Below are 22,750 nucleotides of genomic sequence, written 5' to 3'. Positions count from 1 at the left end.
GGCTGTAGTGGGAAGGGAACCAGCCCTTAGTGGGCTGGGGCGCCCCCCATGGGCCTTCCCCCTGCGCCTAGGGTTGGAAACCCTAGGGTGGGGGGGCGCCCCACTTGACTTGGGGGGAAGTTTCCCCCCCTTGGCCGCCGCCCCCCCCCCATAGATGGGTTCCAGGCCGGCGCCCCCCCTCCCAGGGGGCCTATATATAGTGGGGGGGAGGGAGGGCAGCAGCAACACAGCCCTGGCGCCTCCCTCTCCCCCTACAACACCTCTCCCTCTCGCAGAAGCTTGGCGAAGCCCTGCCGAGATCCCGCTACATCCACCACCACGCCGTCGTGCTGCTGGATCTCCATCAACCTCTCCTTCCCCCTTGCTGGATCAAGAAGGAGGAGACGTCGCTGCTCCATACGTGTGTTGGACGCGGAGGTGCCGTCCGTTCGGCACTCGGTCATCGGTGATTTGGATCACGGCGAGTACGACTCCATCAACCTCGTTCATTGGAACGCTTCCGCTCGCGATCTACAAGGGTATGTAGATGCACTCCTTTCCCCTCGTTGCTAGTATACTTTATAGATGGATCTTGGTGATGCGTAGGAAATTTTTAAAATTCTGCTACGATCCCCAACACACCCTACCGGTGAAGGGGAGACTCGGCTGGGTTTAGCTCTGAAGACTCCGTGCCTATGGCGGAAGGAGCTCATCAACCTTCCGAACTGGACGGCTCCGGCGAGTAAGGGCACTCCGCCTCCTCCTCCGCCTCCTCCTCCAGCGAGTGATCAGGGCACTCAGCCTCCTTCTCCGGCGCGTGGCGGCACTCCGCCTCCTCCTCTGGCGAGTGATCAGGGCACTCAGCCTCCTTCTCCGGCGCGTGGCGGCACTCCGCCTCCTTCTCCGCCTGCGCCGACGCGCCAGAGCAGCCAGCCTCCTCCTTCTCCGCCTCGTCAGCAAGGGCGGAAGAGACCCGCCGCCGCTCCGGCTGCTCCGGCGCGTCGTAGTCCTTCTCCTCCGCCTCGTAAGCAAGGAAAGAAGACAGCCGCAGCCGCTCCGTCTGCTCTGCCGGCGTCTAGCAGTACAGCTGCCAGAGGCGGGAGGCAATACAGATTCGGTCCTTCTCTAAAGACTCCAGAGAAGTTACCATACGAGAGGACCGAGGAGGAAACCAGGAAGATCGTGCGAGCCGAAGTGACAAACTTCTTTGAAGGGGTGAAAGCAAAGAAACATCCACCTCCGGAGGAGAAGGTAGATCCGGTGAAAGCAAAGCGCACTCTGGCTGCCCTGACAAAACCACCAAAGTCTCCACCGAGAGGCAACTATGAGCGTATTCTTGCAAAGACATATGCCGACGCGGAGCGGTCGGGAAGTACTGTCAGTGATCAAAGGTTAAAAGAACGACGAGCTGGGAAAAAAATTGCCCAGCTCGGCGAACAAGCGAACCAATCGTGCCCCCCGCTCAAGGTGTCAAAAGACATCGTCGCTAATGATCCGAGGATGGTGGCCGGTTATAGCAATCTTGGAGATTACCTGCCCGACGATGTACATTATGAAATCATGGAGGTGGACGAACACAAATACCATTACGGGAAGCCTCTCGTCAAAGATGAAAGATCTCTAACAACGATGATGCGAAGATTACATGATTGGTACATGAAAACCTGCAGAGAGTCTGATGGGATGAATACTTTGACGCTGAGAGTTAAACCGGAGCATGACCTCGTTGGAATTGAACTGCTGAATGTTCCATTTGAGGAGTTCTTCCAGTTTTACAATCAAAAGGCCCTCGATAAATCAACGATCACTTGCTACTGTCTGTAAGTAGTACTACTTCCGTCATTAAGTCTCTCTATATAGGTCAGCTCTTTCATTGCATGTATTTATAATTATCCTCACTATATTATGCAGATTGAAGATCGCCAAATTGAAGAAAAGACAAATCGGTGATATTGGGTTCATTAACACAAATCTCATAGATGCATTTACGGTTGAAAAACATCCCAAAGAAGCCGAGGCCAACTTGCTACGATCGTTGGTATTAAATCAAAACAAAGATATAATACTCTTTCCTTACAACTTCAAGTGAGTGTTACTGTCTTGTGCATATTCGGTTTCCCTTATTAGTCCAGGTTATGGTAATGTAATTGATGACTTATGCATGCATGCGCAGCTTCCACTATATTCTCCTAGAGATTAAGCTTGAGCAGGGAGTAGTAAACGTCTTAGACTCGAGACGAAAAGATCCTCAGGACTATGCGGACATGACTCAAATGCTCGAGAAGTAAGTTAAATCGATCATTATTCACCATATCAGCAACTTTGTTCATTTCCTGATATCAAGTAATTGTTTTCTTTGTCTGGCAGGGTTTGGAGAAAATTCACCACAAAAGCTCCGGGACTGCCGAAGAAGCTGCAATTTAGACACCCGAAAGTAAGTACTATAGTAGCATGTTCCGCACATCTCCTAGTGATTCAAGCACTAGTTTCATCAATACCATTTAGCATGCTTGCTTATCAGTTAGATTGACCCCTATTTCTTGTAAAGTGGTTGTGGCAGGAACAAGGGAATGATTTCTGTGGATACTACGTTTGCGAGTCTATCTGCCACACGACCTGTGAGCGGGGCTACTCTGACGAACAATATGAAGTGCGTAAGCAATAATATTCACAATTTTATTTTATTACCATCATTTGTGTCGAGTTTCATATATTCATATATATATATATATATATATATATATATATATATATATATATATATATATATATATATATATATATATATATATGTATTGACCCCCTTCTTCAAATTAGATGTTTCGGATGCGGGATGAACTCCTAGCAGAAGATCGTATGCGAGCAATTCAACAGGAATTGGCGGCATTCTTCCTTGACCACGTGATCGCTGAAAACGGAGAATACTATGTGGACCCTGTGTTCTTACAATTTAATTAGGAGATTATATTGGAAGAGGTAATTATTGTATATATGTAGCCGGTAGTGTCAGATAGATATACGAGAACTTGTTGTTCGACCAATCTCTCGGAGAAGGAGAGGTGGTCGATATCACTTCTCTCTGCATGCATATGTTCATGACGATCTTCTGTTTCCTTCATTTGCTTACTAGCTAGCGTGTCTAGTCCTCTCCATACGTATATAGTACGTAGCGTCGACCAAGCACGGAGATAAGAAAGGACACTTCTCTCTATTAATTAGCTAGCTAACACAATATATGAAACACCTAAATTAACCCCCCACAAACCCCCAACCCCCCCCCCTCTTTCAAAAAAAAAACAAAAACCCCAGCCCCTGAAATGCTGACGCGTGGATGCCTATTGGTCCCGGTTGGTGACACCAACCGGGGCAAAAGACCCTGCCTATTAGTCCCGGTTGTTGGCACCAACCGGGACCAAAGGCCCCCCTGCCTGGGCTGGCAGCAGCGGCCACGTGGAGGACCTTCTGTCCCGGTTCGTGTAAGAACCGGGACTAAAGGGTTAGGGCTTTAGTAACGACCCTTTAGTCCCGGTTCGAAAACCGGGACAAAAGGCCCTTACAAACCGGGGTAAAAGCCCCTTTTCCTACTAGTGCTACCTAGAGAAATTGTGCTATGTACTATGTATATAAGGAATAAATAGAAGCGTGGTGAAAAATTACCTTGGGCCACACCCGTGCACCTAAATGGATGACCTTTAGTGTTTTTGTAGAGGAACGAATGCCACTTATTTGAAGGAGATGCATCACAAGTGCTCCATAAACGTGGCAAGATGATATAAAAGATAGCTCCAACAGGGGGAAATTGGTAACCGGAAGTTTCTGTATCTCTTGTACAAAGTTCAGCGGCCCACTCGAATAGCTCTGTGAACAGCACAGTTTGAATGTCAGTATAATGTGCAAAGAAATTTTGCTCGTAAATCCAGTAGATTGAGCTAGACAGACAAGAGACGTACAATAGCTGATATGCGCAAGTGTAGGCCATAAAAACGCGAGAGTTGTTGAGCCTGTGAACAAGTGTGATTTTCTGTGTGCACGTATCTCTCTTTCGTCCCTATGGCTAGGTTATCGAGCGACAAAAAACCAAACGAAAACGCCCACATTGGATATGAACATCTCCATGATACCTTCTCCACACCATTGGCGTCGGGATGGACATACGGATGTTGTTCCAACCCACATGGAACTTCAGCTGTAGTTTCTTAAGCATGGGTGCTACGATATCAATGTTGTGGCACCCCGTGTTGGTAGAGATATCAAGCTCCTCGAGCGTCCCTGAGTGGACCGTGATGTCGTCGGGCGTTGATCCGGTCACCTTTATCACACGTAGGCGTGGGCCACGGCTGAGCAAGAAGCCAAGGTGAATGATGTTGCCTGAGAGGGACAGCTTCTCCAGCGTAGCATTCCCGCGTCGGATCGATGCGGTGGGAATGCACGTCCGGCTCTATTGATGTGGCTCGGCGAAAGTAAGGCAACACAATGATTGCGCGTTCTGCCATATGACACCCTTGGAAGGTGAAGACTAGCTCCTCCGGTGAGAGCCGCACGGTGGCACGAAGCAACGAGCTCGCGTGGGCGGCGTATCTTTCCGAAAAGCTGATGTTGACGGTGGACACGGGCGGGGAAGCAGCGAAGCGGGTGGGTGCGGCGTTGAATCGGGCGAGTGCAACTTCGATTGCGGAGGGTTTGAGGTCGCATAAGGTGAGATCTGTTAGACCGGTCCACACGCCACGCCACCGGCGGGAGAGGAGGCTGGTTTGTGCGGCGGCACGGAAGCAGCGTAGGCGCATGAGGACGAGGAGAAGCATCTCATCGGGGAGAGCGCTGATAAGATCCACTCCTCCATCTGGATCATGGCGGGACCGAGCTCCATGCGGCAGCGGCGGCGGCGAGCACCTGAACCCTGATCGCAATTCCATGGGAACGCCAGTCGTGAACCCCTGCAAACCACTCCGTCCCAAGAAACGGAACAACAAAACAGGGCAGCAGCTCAGGCGTCCGTAGCGTCACCCGGCCCAGCCCATTATAACCCAACTCGGAAGAACTTGTACACCAGGTGGCCAGCTGTGAACATCAAGTCCGTAATCATCATCATCGCGGACTTTTTTTCCACCCTAATAAAAACCAGCGTCCTAAGTTATTCTAAAAATATATACATATCAGCTTCCTAACACAGGAAGCCACATGTGTGTGACACCATCGCCGCATCATCATTGGTTGTCTTGGAATGTCGATGTAATTTTTATTATGTTTGAGATGCTTTGTATTTCCTGTAAACTTATATAATAGATCTGATCATTTTCGCAAAAAAATAATAATCAATGAGGCACAGAACTAATTCTTCCTCCAGACCTGGAACCTAACAGTGTAAGCATTTTTGTTTTTGTTTTACATAAGCACAAATAACATGGGGGAAACTAGTATAGGATCAGCCCTTTAGGTGAGATCATGGATCATGGATCAGCCCTTTAGGCATGACTACGACTTCAAAAAAAATCAGCTCAAAACTCGATCTATGGTTAGAGATTCAAAAAAGACAAATTTGAGTATGAATAGTGCCAGCTTGGGGTGAATAGTATTCGACACTATTCATATTAGATTTTGTCTTTTTTGGTCCTTTAAGTGTAATTCGAATTAGGAGATGAAACTTTTTGAGCTTATACATCACACATGAATGTGTGTCTCCAAAAAATTTCAGAATTTTTTAACAATGTTTGTATTTTCAAAAAAATTGATCTCACCTAAAGGCTGATCCTACACAAGTCTTCCCCCAAATAACATCCACAAAACCAGAAAAGGGACATACTAATTGTCCAGGTCCAAGCCTATGATAGCTAGCTAGTCCACATCTGTATACTAGTTCAGAAGCTGTATTTTATTTCCTCAAAGCAAAGTTTTTTGCGAAAAGGGGTTGATCCCTAGCCTCTGCATCAGATCGATGCATACGGCCATATTATTAATAAACAAAAGGTTCGACATAAGTCTTCAGGTCTCAAAACATAACGGAAAAAAGGCTCACAAAGAGCTAACAAAAAACAGGAAAGTCACAACCGGCCGGCATAAAAAAAGATAGGAAAACTAAATGCATATTCTATTACATGACCGCCATCCAAACCGGTTGAAGATAGTCCATGCTACCGTCTCCCATCGGAAAGATCCAGTAACCATGCGCTCTCTGGTTCCTTCGTCTACTTACTCTAGCGTGTCGAGTTCTCTCTATACGTATAGTAGCTAGCGTCGACCAAGCACGGAGAAAGAGATGACACTTCTCTCTATTAGCTAGCTAACAAAATATGAAACCCCTGAATTAACTCTCCAAAACCCCCTAACCCCCCCCCCTTTAAAAAAACCCAGCTACTGCCAAATTCTGACGCGTGGATGCCTTTTGGTCCTGGCTGGTGTTACCAACCGGGACTAAAGGCCCTCCTGCCTGGGCTCCCCGTAGCGGCCACGTGGAGATCCTTCTGTGCCGGTTCGTAAGGGTGTGTTCAGTTGGGGGACCAACTGTCATGGAATAGAATGGTTCCATTCTAGAGGAACAGGTCCGTTCCATTCCTATGTTTGGTAGGAGCAAAAGAGTAGAACGGGTCGGTTACGTTCCGGTATTTGGTTGGAAGCACGTAATGAAAAATGGAACGACCTAAAATTTAAAATTTCGGCAACATTTCATTTGTAATTTTATTTAAAACAACATAACAATAGATATTGACAAGTTTATGACACATGAATGACAGCACATAACATAATTTTCAACAAGGTGCACATACAACCATATAGTTCACATAAGAAATTTTTTGGTTTAGATAATCGTATCTGATTCGATCTCTTTCATGCATTGGGCCATAGGTAATATGTGGTCTTCTCTTCCTTACTATAGCCCGAACAATTACTGCCATTGCAGCTAGTGCAACAAAAACAGCAGCTCCCCTAACCATCTTTTTTCTTTTGTTCATCTTCATGACCATCTACAAGTTACCAATGATGCTTACATCAACATATATATTGCAAACATACACTGGGCAGCAAATAAACATGAATACTAGCTGCATATACAAAGGGGGGGGTTATTCTACCTTCACAGTTCGAGTCCGGCCGTCGAGCACCTGCTGCTTGGAGTCCTTCCGTCGAGCTGCTGCAAAACGATAGAGAAAGAGAGATTATCAGGCATCCGGAAGGGAGGAAACGGCCGGCATGGATGGGAGGAACCGGCCGCCATGGAGAGGAGGACCCGGCCGCGGCCGGGAAGAGGAGGAACGGGCGGCCAGGGATGGGACGAACTGGTGCCGACCGACTGGGAAGGAGGGCCGCTGCAGCTCAGATCCATGGAGTGGGGGAGGAGTGGAGAGGAGGGGGAGGGGGAGGCAGCCGCCGGCCGACGGGGAGAGAGGACCGGCGGCGCTGCCCAGATCCATGGGGAAGGGAGGAGGGGAGGGAGGGGAGGGAGGCGGCGCACCTACGGGGCTGAGGACGAGTGCGAGGGAGGCAACCGTTCCGCGTGGTCCGGCCGTTTTCAGGGTATGACTTCGTTCCGCATCTGGGCGGAATATTCACTCGGGGGGAACCAGTGCGTGCCGGTCCCAATTTCAACTGAACGCGAGAACGGGGGCTAGGGGCGGGTCGGACCCATGCCATTCCAGGCCATCCCTTCAACTGAACACGCCCTAAGAGAACCGGGACAAATGGGCCTCTGGAACCAGGACAAATGGGCTTTTTTCTACTAGTGGCCTCGTCTCCGGGAGGGCTCCGTTGTTAGTCGTTCCTTTGAGATTTGTTAGGGTTTGTGTCCTGCTCAGGAAGGCGAGATGGCGGCGGCTCTCTGAAGATGGAATAAAGGTCTCCCTGCCTAGTCCCCATTCCGGTGGTGCGTCTAGCATCGTTGGTGGGTGTGTGGAGGTGTCTCTCCGGCAGATCTATCATCGTTGGTGCTCGGATCTGGTTGTGGTTCGTCTATATTCGGGTGTCTTCAGGTTGGATCTTTCGATCTACGTTATTCTTCATCGGCGGCGGTTGCTGTTCTGGTGCGCTGGTCCTATGGGGCCTTAGCACGACGATTTTCCGACTGTCTACTACAAAAAGTTATGCTTGACTCCGGTGAGGGAGGGGTGATGACGGCGGCGCCTTCGGCTCGCTTCAATGCTTGTAGTCGTCGCTGGGTGGTCTACGGATCTGAATGTATTTTTTCATTATTTCTGATGTTCGTTGTGTTGGAAATATGCCCTAGAGGCAATAATAAATAGGTTATTATTATATTTCCTTGTTCATGATAATCGTTTATTATCCATGCTAGAATTGTATTGATAGGAAACTCAGATACATGTGTGGATACATAGACAACACCATGTCCCTAGTAGGCCTCTAGTTGACTAGCTCGTTGATCAATAGATGGTTACGGTTTCCTGACCATGGACATTGGATGTCGTTGATAACGGGATCACATCATTAGGAGAATGATGTGATGGACAAGACCCAATCCTAAGCCTAGCACAAGATCGTGTAGTTCGTTTGCTCAGAGCTTTTCTAATGTCAAGTATCACTTCCTTAGACCATGAGATTGTGCAACTCCCGGATACCGTAGGAATGCTTTGGGTGTACCAAACGTCACAACGTAACTGGGTGGCTATAAAGGTGCACTACAGGTATCTCCGAAAGTGTCTGTTGGGTTGGCACGAATCGAGACTGGGATATGTCACTCCGTGTAAACGGAGAGGTATCTCTGGGCCCACTCGGTAGGACATCATCATAATGTGCACAATGTGACCAAGGAGTTGATCACGGGATGATGTGAGTTACGGAACGAGTAAAGAGACTTGCCGGTAACGAGATTGAACAAGGTATAGGGATACCGACGATCGAATCTCGGGCAAGTAACATATCGATAGACAAAGGGAATTGAATACGGGATTGATTGAATCCCTGACATCGTGGTTCATCCGATGAGATCATCGTGGAACATGTGGGAGCCAACATGGGTATCCAGATCCCGCTGTTGGTTATTGACCGGAGAACGTCTCGGTCATGTCTGCATGGTTCCCGAACCTGTAGGGTCTACACGCTTAAGGTTCGATGACGCTAGGGTTATAGGGAAAGTATGTACGTGGTTACCGAATGTTGTTCGGAGTCCCGGATGAGATCCCGGACGTCACGAGGAGTTCCGGAATGGTCCGAAGGTAAAGATTTATATATGGGAAGTCCTGTTTTGGTCACCGGAAAAGTTTTGGGTGTTATCGGTAATGTACCGGGACCACCGGGGGTCAACCAAGTGGGGCCACCAGCCCCAGAAGGCTGCGTCGGCCAAGTGTGGGAGGGGACCAGCCCCAGGTGGGCTGGTGCGCCCCCCCACCAAGGCCCAAGGCGCATGGGAGAGTGGGAGGGGCAAACCCTAGGTCCAGATGGGCCTTAGGGCCCATCTAGTGGGGCGCCCCCCCTCTCCTCCCCTTGGCCGCCCCCCTTGATGGGATCTAGGGCAGGCCGCCTCCTCTTGGGGTGGGAACCCTAGAGGGGGGCGCAGCCCCCTCCCCCCCTTATATATACTTGAGGTTTGGGCTGCCATACGGACACGAGAAAGTCTCCTTTTTGGCGCAGCCCTACCCCTCTCCCACCTCCTCCTCTCCCGCGGTGCTTGGCGAAGCCCTGCGGGATTGCCACGCTCCTCCATCACCACCACGCCGTCGTGCTGCTGCTGGATGGAGTCTTCCCCAACCTCTCCCTCTCTCCTTGTTGGATCAAGGCGTGGGAGACATCACCGGGCTACACGTGTGTTGAACGCGGAGGCACCGTTCTTCGGTGCTTAGATCGGAATCAACCGCGATCTGAATCGCTACGAGTACGACTCCCTCATCCGCGTTCTTGCAACGCTTCCGCATCGCGATCTACAAGGGTATGTAGATGCACTCCCCTTCCCCTCGTTGCTAGATTACTACATAGATTGATCTTGGTGATGCGTAGAAAATTTTGAATTTCTGCTACGTTCCCCAACAGTGGCATCATGAGCTAGGTCAATGCGTAGTTTCTATGCACGAGTAGAACACAAAGCAGTTGTGGGCGTAGATGTTGCCAATTCTTCTTGCCGCTACTAGTCTTATCTTGTTTCGGCGGCATTGTGGGATGAAGCGGCCCGGACCGACCTTACACGTACGCTTACGTGAGACAGGTTCCACTGACTGACATGCACTAGTTGCATAAGGTGGCTAGCGGGTGTCTGTCTCTCCCACTTTAGTCGGAACGGATTCGATGAAAAGGGTCCTTATGCACTAGTTGTGGTTTTACGTAGGTAAGAAACGTTCTTGCTAGAAACCTATACAAGCCACATAAAAACTTGCAACAACAATTAGAGGACGTCTAACTTGTTTTTGCAGCATGTGCTATGTGATGTGATATGGCCAAAAGGATGTGATGAATGATATATGTGATGTATGAGATTGATCATGTTCTTGTAATAGGAATCACGACTTGCATGTTGATGAGTATGACAACCGGCAGGAGCCATAGGAGTTGTCTTTATTTTTTGTATGACCTGCGTGTCATTGAATAACGCCATGTAAATTACTTTACTTTATTGCTAAGCGCATTAGCCATTGAAGTAGAAGTAATTGTTGGCGTGACAACTTCATGAAGACACAATGATGGAGATCATGGTGTCATGCCGGTGACAAAGATGATCATGGTGCCCCGAAGATGGAGATCAAAGGAGCAAAATGATATTGGCCATATCATGTCACTATTTGATTGCATGTGATGTTTATCATGTTATGCATCTTATTTGCTTAGAACGACGGTAGTAAGTAAGATGATCCCTCACTAAAAATTTCAAGAGACGTGTTCCCCCTAACTGTGCACCGTTGCGAAGGTTCGTTGTTTCGAAGCACCACGTGATGATCGGGTGTGATAGATTCTAACGTTCGAATACAACGGGTGTTGACGAGCCTAGCATGTACAGACATGGCCTCGGAACACAAGCAAAACACTTAGGTTGACTTGACGAGCCTAGCATGTACAGACATGGCCTCGGAACACAAGAGACCGAAAGGTCGAACATGAGTCGTATAGCAGATACGATCAACATGGAGATGTTCACCGATGATGACTAGTCCATCTCACGTGATGATCGGACACGGCCTAGTTTGACTCGGATCATGAATCACTTAGATGACTAGAGGGATGTCTATCTGAGTGGGAGTTCAATAATCAGATGAACTTCATTATCATGAACATAGTCAAAAGATCTTTGCAAATTATGTCATACGCTTTAGTTCTACTGTTTAAGACACGTTCCTAGAGAAAATTTAGTTGATAGTTGGTAGTAGCAATTATGCGGACTGGGTCCGTAAACTGAGGATTGTCCTCATTGCTGCACAGAAGGCTTATGTCCTTAATGCACCGCTTGGTATGCTGAACCTCCGCGTCGTCTGTAGATGTTGCGAAACATCTGGCGTACACGTTTTGATGACTACGTGATAGTTCAGTGAGTATTGCTAACGGTTTAGAATTGTGGCACCAAAGACGGTTTTTGAAACGTCGCAAAACATATGAGATGTTCCGAAGACTGAAATTGGGATTTCAGACTAGTGCCCACGTCAAGAGGTATGAGACCTCTGACAAGTTTCTTAAGCCTGCAAACTAAGGGAGAAAAGCTCAATCGTTGAGCATGTGCTCAGATTGTCTGAGTGCCACAATCGCTTGAATCGAGTGGGAGTTAATCTTCCAGATGAGATAGTGATGGTTCTCCATAGTCACTGCCACCAAGCTATTAGAGCTTCGTGATGAACTATAAATATCAAGGATAGATGATGATCCTTGAGCAACTCGCGATGTTTGACACCGCGAAGGTAGAAATCAAGAAGGAGCATCAATTGTTGATGGTTAGTAAAACCACTAGTTTCTAGCAGGGCAAGGGCAAGAAGGGATATTTCATGAAATGGCAAATCAGTTGCTGCTCTAGTGAAGAATCCCAAGGTTGAACCCAAACCCGAGACTAAGTGCTTCTGTAATGAGGGGAACGGTCACTGAAGCGGAACTACCCTAGATACTTGGTAGATGAGAAGGCAGGCAAGGTCGACAGAAGTATATTGGATATACATTATATGAATGTGTACTTTGCTAGTACTCCTAGCAGCACCAGGGTATTAGATACCGGTTCGGTTGCTAAGTGTTAGTAACTCGAAATAAAAGCTGCGGAATAAATGGAGACTGGCTGAAGGTGAGATGACGATGTGTGTTGGAAGTGTTTCCAAGGTTGATGTGATCAAGCATCGCATGCTCCCTCTACCATTGAGATTTTGTGTTTGCGTTGAGCATGATTGGATTATGTTTATCGCAATACGGTTATTCATTTAAGGAGAATAATGGTTACTCTGTTTATTTGAATAATACCTTCAATGGTCTTGCACCTAAAATGAATCTCGATCGTAGTGATACACATGTTCGTGCCAAAAGATATAAAATAGTAATGATAGTACCACATACTTGTGGCACTGCAATTTGAGTCATATTGGTATAGAACGCATGAAGAAGCTCCATGTAGATGGATCTTTGGACTCAGTCATTTTTGAAAAGATTGAGACATGCGAACCATGTCTATTGGTATATATGCATGAAGAAACTCCATGCAGATGGATCGTTTGGACTCACTTGATTTTGAATCACTTGAGACATGCAAATCATACCACATGGGCGAGATGACTGAAAGTCCTCGTTTTTCAGTAAGATGGAACAAGAGAGCAACTTGTTGGATGTAATACATTTTGATGTGTGCAGTCCAATGAGTGCTGAGGCATGCAGTGGATATCGTTATGTTCTTACTTCACAGATGATTTGAGTAGATGCTGAGTGTATTTACTTGATGAAACACAAGTCTGAATTATTGAAAGGATCAAGTAATTTCAGAGTGAAGTTGAAGATCGTCATGACAAGAAGGATAAAATGTCTATGATATGATCCTAGAGATGAATATCTGAGTTACGAGTTTGGCACACAATTAAGACATTGTGGAAAGTGTTTCACAATTAATACCTCCTGGAACACCATAGTGTGATGGTGTGTCCGAACATCATAACTGCACCCTATTGGATATGTTGCATGCCATGATGTTTCTTATCAAATTACCACTATCGTTTATGGGTTAGGCATTAGAGACAACCGCATTCACTTTAAAAGGGGCATCACGCAATTCCGTTGAGACGACACCATATGAACTATGGTTTAGAGAAACCTAAGCTGTCGTTTCTTAAAAGTTTGGGGCTGCGACGCTTATGTGAAAAGTTTCAGGCTGATAAGCTTGAACCCAAAGCGGATAAATGCATCTTCATAGAATACCCAAAACAGTTGGGTATACCTCCTATTTCAGATCTGGAAGCAAAAGTAATTGCTTCTAGAAACGAGTCCTTTCTCGAGGAAAAGTTTCTCTCGAAAGAATTGAGTGAGAGGATGGTGGAGACTTGATGAGGTTATTGAACCGTCACTTCAACTAGTGTGTAGCAGGGCACAGGAATTTGTTCCTGTGGCACCTACACCAATTGAAGTGGAAGCTCATGATAGTGATCATGAAACTTCGGATCAAGTCACTACCAAACCTCGTAGGACGACGAGGATGCGTACTACTTCAGAGTAGTACGTGATCCTGTCTTGGAAGTCATGTTGCTAGACAACAATGAACCTACGAGTTATGGAGAAGCGATGGTGGGCCCATATTCCGATGAATGGCTCGAGGCCATGAAATCCGAGATAAATGGATCTTTAAGAAGAAGACGGACATGGACGGTAATGTTACCGTCTATGAAGCTCGACTTGTGGCAAAGAGTATTTTCACAAGTTCAAGGAGTTGACTACGATGAGATTTTCTCATCCGTAGTGATGCTTAAGTCCGTCGGAATCATGTTAGCATTAGCTGCATTTATGAAATCTGGCAGATGGATGTCAAAACAAGTTTCCCTACCAGTTTTCGTAAGGAAAGGTTGTATGTGATACAATCAGAAAGGTTTTGTCGATCCTAAGGATGCTAAAAGGTATGCTAGCTCCAGCGATCCTTCCATGGACTAGAGCAAGCATCTCGGAGCCAGAATATATGCTTTGATGGAGTGATCAAAGTTTTTGGGTTTGTACAAAGTTTGTTAGAAACTTGTATTTACAATAAAGTGAGTGGGAGCGCTACAACATTTCTAATAAGTATATGTGAATGACATATTGTTGATCCGAAATGATGTAGAATTTCTGGAAAGCATAAAGGGTTGTTTGAAAGGAGTTTTTCAAAGGAAGACCTGGATAAAGCTGCTTACATATTGGGCATCAAGATCTATAGAGATAGATCAAGACGCCCGATGATACTTTCAAAGAACGCACACCTTGACATGATTTTGAAAGAGTTCAAAATAGATCAGCAAAGAAGGAGTTCTTGGCTGTGTTACAAGGTGTGAGTATTGAGTAAGACTCAAGACCTGACCACGGCAGAAGAGAGAGAAAGGACGAAGGTCGTCCCCTATGCTTTAGACGTAGGCTCTACAGTATGCTATGCTGTGTACCGCACATGAAGTGTGCCTTGCCATGAGTTGGTCAAGGGGTACAATAGTGATCCGGGAATGGATCACATGACAGCGGTCGAATTTATCCTTAGTATCTAGTGGACTAAGGAATTTTCTCGGTTATGGAGGTGAAAAGGAGTTCGTCGTAAAGGGTTACGTCGATGCGAACTTTGACACTAATCCGGATGACTCTGAGTAGTAAACCGGGTTCGTATAGTAGAGCAATTATTTGAAATGGCTCCAAATAGCGCGTGGTAGCATCCACAAGATGACATAGATATTCGTAAAGCACACACGGATTTGAAAGGTTCAGACCAGTTGACTAATAACCTCTCTCACAAGCATAACATGATCAAACCAGAACTCATTGAGTGTTAATCACATAGTGATGTGAACTAGATTGTTGACTCTAGTAAACTCTTGGGTGTTGGTCACATGGTGATGTGACCTGTCAGTGTTAATCACATGGTGATGTGAACTAGATTATTGACTCTAGTGCAAGTGAGAGACTGTTGGAAATATGCCCTAGAGGCAATAATAAATAGGTTATTATTATATTTCCTTGTTCATGATAATCGTTTATTATCCATGCTAGAATTGTATTGATAGGAAACTCAGATACATGTGTGGATACATAGACAACACCATGTCCCTAGTAGTCCTCTAGTTGACTAGCTCGTTGATCAATAGATGGTTACGGTTTCCTGACCATGGACATTGGATGTCGTTGATAACGGGATCGCATCATTAGGAGAATGATGTGATGGACAAGACCCAATCCTAAGCCTAGCACAAGATCGTGTAGTTCGTTTGCTCAGAGCTTTTCTAATGTCAAGTATCACTTCCTTAGACCATGAGATTGTGCAACTCCCGGATACCGTAGGAATGCTTTGGGTGTACCAAACGTCACAACGTAACTAGGTGGCTATAAAGGTGCACTACAGGTATCTCCAAAAGTGTCTGTTGGGTTGGCACGAATCGAGACTGGGATTTGTCACTCCGTGTAAACGGAGAGGTATCTCTGGGCCCACTCGGTAGGACATCATCATAATGTGCACAATGTGACCAAGGAGTTGATCACGGGATGATGTGAGTTACGGAACGAGTAAAGAGACTTGCCGGTAACGAGATTGAACAAGGTATAGGGATACCGACGATCGAATCTCGGGCAAGTAACATATCGATAGACAAAGGGAATTGAATACGGGATTGATTGAATCCCCGACATCGTAGTTCATCCGATGAGATCATCGTGGAACATGTGGGAGCCAACATGGGTATCCAGACCCCGCTGTTGGTTATTGACCGGAGAACGTCTCGGTCATGTCTGCATGGTTCCCGAACCCGTAGGGTCTACACGCTTAAGGTTCGATGACGCTAGGGTTATAGGGAAAGTATGTACATTGTTACCGAATGTTGTTCGGAGTCCCGGATGAGATCCCGGACGTCACGAGGAGTTCCGGAATGGTCCGGAGGTAAAGATTTATATATGGGAAGTCCTGTTTTGGTCACCGGAAAAGTTTCGGGTGTTATCGGTAATGTACCGGGACCACCGGGAGGGTCCCGGGGGTCCACCAAGTGGGGCCACCCGCCCCAGAAGGCTGCGTGGGCCAAGTGTGGGAGGGGACCAGCCCCAGGTGGGCTGGTGCGCCCCCCCACCAAGGCCCAAGGCGCATGGGAGAGTGGGAGGGGGCAAACCCTAGGTCCAGATGGGCCTTAGGGCCCATCTAGTGGGGCGCCCCCCCCCCTCTCCTCCCCTTGGCCGCCCCCCTTGATGGGATCTAGGGCTGGCCGCCTCCTCTTGGGGTGGGAACCCTAGAGGGGGGCGCAGCCCCCTCCCCCCTATATATACTTGAGGTTTGGGCTGCCATACGGACACGAGAAAGTCTCCTTTTTGGCGCAGCCCTACCCCTTTCCCTCCTCCTCCTCTCCCGCGGTGCTTGGCGAAGCCCTGCGGGATTGCCACGCTCCTCCATCACCACCACGCCGTCGTGCTGCTGCTGGATGGAGTCTTCCCCAACCTCTCCCTCTCTCCTTGCTGGATCAAGGCGTGGGAGACGTCACCGGGCTGCACGTATGTTGAACGCGGAGGCACCGTTCTTCGGTGCTTAGATCGGAATCAACCGCGATCTGAATCGCTACGAGTACGACTCCCTCATCCGCGTTCTTGCAACGCTTCCGCATCGCGATCTACAAGGGTATGTAGATGCACTCCCCTTCCCCTCGTTGCTAGATTACTACATAGATTGATCTTGGTGATGCGTAGAAAATTTTGAATTTCTGCTACGTTCCCCAACACGTTGTACTGCCATGATTGAAGATGAATAGATCGAAAGTTTTCTCGTAAAAGAAACATTATAAAAGGAGGAAAATCCATTATGGGAGGAGTTCTGCTCTTCCATGAGGCCCTCAATTTCATTTATGGTAAGAAGGGAAGTTCTATGTTTTCCAAAGGCATATGAGAAGATCAAGTTGACTTTTTTATTTATAAGGTGTTGTTTCTAAAGGGATTTCGTGATAAATGAAATTATTGGATTATAAAAACATAAAGGGTCACCAGCAACCAAATTCCTAGATCCAAAATAAATGACTCACGACAAATGGAGTTTGTTTTTGTACCGAAGCACCCTGATTCATGAGCAACATGCTTCCCTTGTTTTCTAACACAAGGCACAAGCACAGAGCCTCATATACACTCACATTCTGTGAATGCACATAGACACTCTATCTTTAGGACCACTTTCAAGATACTAGACTAACATAACATCTTGATATTGACCAAGTAATTATAGATGTGTCGTAGTCGACGAGAGCGTCTGCTCCCGTTAAACATACACATACATTATCGATGTGTCATAGTCGACGAAAACGTCTGCTCCCATTAAACATACATAGCAAAATAAACTTAACATAGTGGGTACACGGTGTCACTTTTAAAACTTAAACCTTGATGGGCTCCTTCACAAAAAAAATCAAACCATCTGAGCGTAGCTCTCCTTGCTCACAAAGTAGTTTGCCACGAAGTACTCCTACCACGTCGTCTAAAAAACCAAAAAGTCCCTATGTATTACGTACAGTACACAAATGTGTAGGCGGAGAGCCGGAGATAGAAACACCAGCTGAACCAAGAGGCGGTGCTCAGTAGCCGCCGTCGACGGGGAAAGCGTACGGCGGGTCGTCCACCACCGGCACGTCGCTAAAGCCATCGCCTCTGTTGTAGAAACCAGTGAAGTCGACCCTGCCGGTTGATGCCGCCGTACAAGAGCCCGTCGCCGTCGACTCGCATCTTCTTGCCCACCTGGGCGTCCCCGTCGAGAAGCAGCCGCGGTCTTTTGGCCTCTGCGCCCTCGCCGGGGAATAACACGCCGCCGCCGCCCGAGTTGCCTACGAGGCGGCGCAGCATGTCGGGGTCTCGGACGACCTTGAGGAGGAAGGCGAGCATGAGCTTGGGCCGGCGCTCGGCGTCCTGCACCCGGCGCCACATCGCCGCCAAGCGGTCCTCGGTGGCCCTCTGCTCCTCCTTCAGCCGGACCACCTCCATGGCTAGCATCTTGCTGCTGATGTCTTCATCCTCCTCCTCGTCGGCGTCTTCCTTGCCACGCTTGCCGCCGGTCCGGCGGCGGACGATGCGGGGCAGGAGGTGCGTCTGGCCGCGGAGGAAGCAGGCGTGCGCGAACTCCCACCTGTCCGGGTCGACGTTGCGGAAGCCGTAGGTGTTGAGCTGCCGGACGAAGCTGGAGAAGTTGGAGTGCTTGAAGTGCGCGGGGAGCAGCGCGCGCGAGAAGGCGAAGGGGTCGGCGACGACGAAGCTGTTGCTGGCCGGCCCCCACGCGACCACGGCGTCCGTCGCCGGGTCGTCCACCATCGCGTACGTCTTGGCCACGAACGGCGCCACCATGCCGCCTCCGCCACCGCCGTCGCTCCCCGAGCAATCCATGCCGGCGCCGCCGCCGCTCATCTTTCACTCGCGATTGGTCTAGCGCCACGAATGAGGAATGACTTGTGATGTGAGAGTGGTAGCCGAGCTATACATATACTCGCGCAGGGAGGCGTGATGGGACAGGTGACAAGTACGAGTGGACGCGTGCCCGCGCCGGGGAGCCCTGCGTGGCGTGACCTCGTCAGGCCAAAAGATGGATCTTGATACGTGTCGCTCCCCGACGATGAATCACCCCGCTGTCAACTGTCAGCCTCCTTACTTTTAATCGAAAGCCGCCCTGTCAACATCTGCATACGATAGTTAACTCCTAATTGGAGAGCGTGGTGTGACCCTCGAGCTCACCAGTGGGCCCAAATACGTGCCTCTTCCGTCTTGGATGAGCAAAGATAGAAACCCGATCTTGGACCTCGATTGTCGCGCTCATCTAGTGGGGCGTAGGCGACACTCCTGCTGCCAAACAAAGCGGCCACAAGTGGTAGAAAATGTGTAGAAATAATCTAAAGAAACAATCTAACGTGTGGACAGGGGACGAACACCCCATCCCATCCGGGGAAAATTTATAAAAAGGGTTGGTTGATGGGATACAAAATGGAGCGGTTCGACCTGCTGCTGAGCTCGGCGCTGATGAAAATGGCAGCTCCCCTCCCCCCGGCTGATTGGTTGGTGCAAAATTTCCGGATTTAGCTTTGTCGCCTGCCGGATATATGCCTGAGGTGAGGCCGACGTGCGACCACGCACGCACGCGGTCCCCGGCGACACGGCTACGTCGATCGGCTCGTCGGCCATCTGGCGTAGTACGTGGCGACCAACTGCGCCCTGGAGGTCCAGGCTAATTCCAAGCGTACCATCGACGTTGCGGTTTGTATATTGTTCAATCTTTTTTTTTGGTTCAATCATCTGCTGCCGCGAACAGCAAATACGACCCTCTATACATTCCTGGACAATTAACCATCATCATTAGTTCCACTAACCCTATTATCATCACATCAAAGCATCATTTATTAGAGATAAACACCATTTTTAGAAATAATGAGGCCCTGTCTCATGGTGTCTCTCCTCGACATCAGCATACCTCGGCAAGACACTATCAATGTGGCTCGCTTCGCCTCCCTAGTCCACGCCGCGACGAGGATATCACCTTAGGAGTTCGTCTTCTCTAGCTTTATAAATTTTCGCGGGTGAAAATGAGATTTTATTTGATCAATCAGGACATCAGTCCTGAACCCAGCCCCACCACGGTGCAGCCTTCCGTCCGGTCAAAGGAGGCTAGATAATGGCTTACACCATTCTGTTCCCTACGAACATGAGATAATTTGAGCCTACCCCGGGCTCTCACGTACCTGGGCACTCTAAGCGCTAGGGTTTCTCGTGTCTTCTGTCAGCACCGGCGCCGGTTTATCTTGTCTTCTATGGTTTTAGGGCCATGAAAGCGCGGTGGATCCCGGCCCCTTGCCGGCGGGAGGGCTCCGTTTTTGGATGGTTTTAGTGATTTTTTTAGGGTTTATGTCCTGCTCGGATAGACGTGGCGACGGCGGCTCTCTGTATATGGAATAAGGTCCTCCCCGCCTAGCCCCCGTTTTTAGCTTCGTCGGAGGGCGCGTGTGGAGGTTTGTCTCCGGCGGATCTCGCGGGATTCGGCCGACGTTTGTCTTCGATGGATCCACGTCCGATCTTCATTCATCTGTGTTCATGTGTCTACAGGTTGCATCCATCTGATCTACGCATCTCTTCATCAGTGACGGTTGTTGTCGTGGTGCGCTGGCCCTATGGGGTCTTAGCAAGATGACTTCCCGATTGTCGACTAGAACAAGGTTTGGCCGGCTTCGATGAGGGAGGGGCGATGACGGCGGCGCGTCTGCGACTTGCTTCAGTGCTTGTAGTCGTCAATAGGTGGTCTACGGACCTGGATGTATTTCTTACTTCTGGTGGTCTTTGTACTACCTTAACAATTGATAAATAAAATTGAAAGTTTTTTTCGCAAAAAGAAACATGAGATCGATAGTTTGAAAACTCTCCCTTTCCTCAAAAGCCTTTGGATTTGGTCAATCAACATGGACTAGCAAGACCGGTCCATGTTCGGACCATTGATCATATTGAGAGCCACAAAGCAATACGTCTCCACTTCTATCGGCAACTCCGTCCACTGCAAGGCGAGGCACATACCCTCCATGCAAGCTGAAAATTCAGCCTCCAGTGGTTCTGCATATGCACGCAACTGCCCGCAGGATGAGAAAATGATGTTGCTGGTGGAGCCACGTAGAATCATGCCCGCCCCGCAATTCCTGAGGTGGCACAGAACGATCCGTCAACATTCAGTTTTGCCCATCCTTCAGCTTTATATTAACTAACACATCTATGGTGCCAGAAACTTTATCACTGTAAATCTGCCATGGTTCCACTTCACCACATCGATCGTGATAAGCTTGCACAACGTCTGCTTTGCGCATCTGCCAATCGACGAGTTCTCGAAGCTCGAGATCTTGTCCCTCTCCGCATGCATCATCATTGACCTTGGTACATTGCTTACCTGCTGCCCTTGCCTGTGCGTGCTCAAGGTGATGGCTGGTAAGTCTGCATGCAACATGACACTCCACTCAATGTCATTTCACGCGAGCTTGATGTCCGAGCATGCATGGGATGCGCAAGCATCGACATAGTGACTTTGGTGGCCGGTGCTTAAGCAATTGAAGCTCAGTGTATGAGGCAACAGGGAACTCAGCAAGTCCATCTCGATGCCAATGGTGGAGAAGATCTCCTTCCAGCGATATTACACAGGGTTCCCTCTTGTGTTTCATCCTTCATTTCCTAAAGGCATAAGGTTGGAGACGTTATACACTAACAACAGGAAAGGCATATTTTCACAGCTACATCCTATTTATGCCCTGATTTTGCACATGTCTACATGTGTAGGTCTCATATCTATTCCTAATCAATCTAATGATTTTACCCACTAAATTTAAACTAGTAAATTGTACATGTTTTGCATGACATTTAAATATGTGTGCAAAGTTCAATTAATGGATACACGAGTTTGCTTCCTTCAAACATGGTACCTTCGCACGTAAAGCTTCATCGAGTTCATTATTGTAGCCATTCTGTTTTGTATATACGTTGCCTGAAAAAAAAGGGTTCAGTCCTGCATATAAAACTTTACATGCTTAGTATTAGTATCTCATACTACACTCAGCTTACTTTGAAACTTCATGAAAACTTCCAACTTCTCCGTGACGCGACTAGTGCGCCCATTGCGGATGCTCTGACAGTGTGTTTGTGTGTGTACCTTGACCAGTTACATGCATGAATGGATAACCTTAGGTAAGTGAAACTTTTCCTACATTGGTATGTAGTGATGGTTCTAGAAATCAGTGGTACGTTCGCTGGTACTGTAGCTTGTACTATAGCTGCAAATCCCACAATTTTCAGCCATCCGATTGACTCTATCAACGGCTCACATTGCTTGTTGGTTTTGAGAAGATCCAAACATTTAAAACTCGTACACTATAGAGTAGTATAGATTAAAATGTTATCATACCATGTTATTTTTTAGGATTGTATAGGTGCAGAACTATAATTTACACAGGAGATCGATAAACTTCTATTTATGGACTTCTCTGTATTGGAGCTGAAGGAAATATGCCTAGAGGCAATAATAAAGTTGTTGTTTTATATGTCCTTATTCATGATAAAGGTTTATTATTCATGCTAGAATTGTATTGGTCGAAAACCTGAATACATGTGTGAATACATAAACAAATACCGCGTCCCTAGTAAGCCTCTACTAGACTAGCTCGTTGATCAAAGATGGTTAAGGTTTCTTAACCATAGACATGTGTTGATCACATCATTAGGAGAATGATGTGATGGACAAGACCCATCCGTTAGCTTAGCATATTGATCGTTCAGTTTATTGCTATTGCTTTCTTCATGTCAAATACATATTCCTTCGACTATGAGATTATGCAACTCCCGGATACCGGAGGAATACCTTGTGTGCTATCAAACGTCACAACGTAACTGGGTGATCATAAAGATGCTCTACAGGTATCTCCAAAGGTGTTTGTTGAGTTGGCATAGATCGAGATTAGGATTTTTCACTCCGAGTATCGGAGAGGTATCTCTGGGCCCTCTCGATAACACACATCATAAGCTTGCAAGCAAATGATTAAGGAGTTTAGTCACAAGGTGATGTATTACGGAACGAGTAAAGAGACTTGCCGGTAATGAGATTGAACTAGGTATGAAGATACCGACGATCGAATCTCGGGCAAGTAACGTACCGATGGACAAAGGGAATTGCGTATGTTATCATAACAGTTCGACCGAT

General features: G+C 47.7%; 1 pseudogene; it reads right to left on the bottom strand.

Annotated features, from left to right (window-relative positions):
- Nucleotides 1–17,342: 17,342 nt before the first annotated feature.
- Nucleotides 17,343–18,499, bottom strand: LOC109741850 (heat stress transcription factor C-2a-like; annotated as a pseudogene).
- Between the last annotated feature and the right edge of the window lie 4,251 nt (nt 18,500–22,750).

Source organism: Aegilops tauschii, chromosome 4 (genome assembly GCF_002575655.3).
Source record: "Aegilops tauschii subsp. strangulata cultivar AL8/78 chromosome 4, Aet v6.0, whole genome shotgun sequence".
Lineage (NCBI taxonomy): Eukaryota > Viridiplantae > Streptophyta > Magnoliopsida > Poales > Poaceae > Aegilops > Aegilops tauschii.
This window is presented reverse-complemented; position numbering and strand designations above follow the sequence as displayed.